We start from the raw sequence: 3,348 nt of genomic DNA on the forward strand, positions 1-3,348 counted from the left end.
CCACTGCCCCCTGACAATTTTTATTTTTTTTTTGCTGGGGAGGAAGGAAGTTGAGTCGGGGACACAGCTACAGCGGTTTCCAACTAACTGTAGACAGAGGCCACCTTGGAGGGGAGGAGGAGGGGGGGCAAGTGCCACCGGATTGCAAACAGAGGGGGATCTCCTGCTTACCCGGCAGCCGCTGTCATACGAAGCCCCGCCTCCTTGACTGGCTCCTGTGATAGACAGCACATTGGTGACGTCTATCATAGGAGCCGGTCCAGGAGGCAGGTCTTTGTATGACAGCAGTGGCCGGGTAAGCGGGAGTTCCCCGCTCTGTGTAATCCAGCGGCTATCCTCTATCTTCATTGCAGACTGCAGTGGATGGGCTTGCACTGGTGAGGCTACATTGGATGGGCGCTGATCAGGCTTCATTAGATGGGCATGCACTGGTGAGGCTACATTGGATGGGCACTGATCAGGCTGCATTAGATGGGCATGCACTGGTGAGGCTGCATTGGATGGGCACGCACTGGTGAAGCTGCATTGGATGGGCACTGTTTAGGCTGCATTGGATGGGCACGCACTGGGCTGCAAGTGCCGTGCAATCTCCCGGCTGCTGCGGGAGACTTAGGATGTCTGCAGTCAGTGACAGAGCTGATGCTTCCTGTATAGTTCCGGCTCTGTCACAGGTGGAGTGATATGAAATGCACTCCGCCGGTAACAGGAGCGATACAGGAAGCAGCGGCTCTGCTCTCTACTACAGCCGCTGCTCCCTCCAGGAGTACCCGCTGCATGACCAGCATTAGCTGCCAGCGGTACCCACCAGCAGTCTACAATATAAGTATAAAAGGTATGTGCATTAGCGTGTGTAAATTGTTGCAATATGTTTTTTAATAACTTTTGTGTTTTGTCATAATATGTCATGTCCTTGTTCATACATGTATAAATAAGGCCATTACATTTTCTGGCTGTCTAAGTCACATGTGCTAGGGGTGCAACTATTCCCCAGCACATAACTGTAGACATCCCAGCATGTGCAGTGCTTCTGACTCCTCCCACCATCACCACTTCAAATCTCTGAAGTGGTCATGGTGGTTAGAGTGTTCCTTTAATATCTCCCAGAAGACGTAAACCTCTGTATACTGATTCCATTTCATTTGATCATCCTCTAGTTGTGTTAAATTAGTGCTGGGGGGGCGCGGCGGGGCGGGAAGGGCACGGTGGCGTTTTATTGCTTATCTACCTTAACTATAGTATATATTTTATATGCGGCCCGAGAAAATTTCTCTACACTCAATGTGGCCCAGAGAACCCGAAAGGGTGGACACCCATGCTCTAGATTGTGGGTGAATAGAACTCAAACCTTAATGGTACAGCTGCTCTTTTATACAGTTTTCCCCCACAAGGTTACCGCCCAGGTGGACCTTGTTGGGAACAGGACATGACATTCACAATCCAATAGAAACAGGGTTTTATACTCAGTCATTCCCATACAGTGTACACAATACCTCTCTTCTGGCTGATTACATTATCATATGCAGATGAAAGTGTATACAGGAACAGAATTAACCTAAACTAATTAGCTGACCATCTGGACAGAACAATGTGAGGTCAATAACATTTAACAATGGGACAGGCACAATCCACATTCCATTTCAATACACAAACAATAGGGAAGCCTGTCTGGCATGGAGGGACATGGAATACACACATTATTTAGGAGTCAGACTTCATGGCAATGGTCTATATCAGTCGAAGTCTCCCAGTGTAAAGTGGAATTAAATCTTCATATTTCTATATGAAGATATTGCTGACAAATATTACTGTCCCACATGAAGCAATTCAAACCATTCATTATCTGTCTTTCACTCCCATTGACAGTGAACACTGTCACAGGCACTGACTGGCATTTGTGATGGGCACTGATTGGCATCTGATGGCAGACCCCCACCGTCAGGAGAGCCGCTGATCGGCTCTCCTCTACTCACAATTTGTCAGCGCAAACTGAGAAAAGCCTGGCTACCGCTGCGATCAGCTGTGATTTGTCACAGCTGATCACGTGGTAAAGAGCCTACATCATAGGCTCTTTACCAAGATCGGAGATGTGGTATGTCAGAGCGACACCCTGCACCACCAATCGCCGAACTGCATGCCCCAGTCAGGATAACTGACCCCCCCCCCCCCCAGCTGTCATCCGGTCATAACTTTTTTAATTATGGATAGAGTAAGGGAGGGTTATAACCACTGTCAGTTTTGTTTCTTTTTCCATCTGTGTCCCATTGGAGGGATGTTCGTTCACTACTTGTCCCATTGCCAAAACAGGAAGTAATACGTAATCCCATGAGGGAATGCCTTGTTTTCGCCAGGGTGGTCTGGATTAGTGTGCCCATTGCAGCATTTCTCTACTTTTTTCTTTTTCTGGTGACAACCCAAAATTTGGGATCATCTTTAATCTCTGTAACAGTGGTCAACAGGACAAATAGAGAGGGCAAAAAGACAGCAATAAAAACCCAACATGTGTTCTAATCCCTGCCCACTCTATCCAACACAAAAAAAAAATAAAAAAATGCCTTTAGTTATAATTTAGCTGCAAATGCTTGTTACAAATTTCACTTTGACTGACTTCCATTACTACAGACTTTTAAGTAATTTAAAAGGGACATGAAAAATGTGAAACACTTTTACCTAGAAAATGCTCCTGGTTATCTTGGCATGCTTTTGAAATGAAAACATACTTATAATGTTTTGTGGTCAGCATCAAACCCTGACTGCATGTTCTGGATCCTAGCCTGGCACTTTCACTCCCTACCCCTTGCAGCCTGCTAGCTTCTTGAGATGCATTGGATAGTGTCTTTTAGGCTCAACATTCCTTTAGTCAAAAGATAAGCACAGGCCCCCACTCTGCACACCTACCTGTTGCTAATATTACTTACCTGAACATTGGTGCTCAAGTGAAGAGCTGCACAGCACGTTCTTTAAAATTCTCCCAGCCACCCAGTGTGCCCTCTGAACATAAGTCACTGATTTTAGTAAAAGGTTGGTTCTCAGACTTTCAATGTATTGATGGAGGCCTGCGTATTGATGGAGCAATGCGCATTACTGCCCGAATATAGAAAATAGCTTGAACTCGGTCCGTATACCACCATGTACATTTTTATATAAATTTCTTTATTATATATAATAACAAAAAAACATAACCATAACACACGCTGAGCATATCATATCAATAGGAAGACACATAGAGTTACAATAGTACAGAACCATACATATAGTCAAATTCCAGCTACACCATACCAAATACATTTCAATTCAATGTAATCAAAAAATAATCCACTCTTAGGTAGCATCCTCCAAAAACCAAATATA

This window comes from Pelophylax lessonae, assembly GCF_965119305.1.
Source record: "Pelophylax lessonae genome assembly, chromosome: 7".
NCBI lineage: Eukaryota > Metazoa > Chordata > Amphibia > Anura > Ranidae > Pelophylax > Pelophylax lessonae.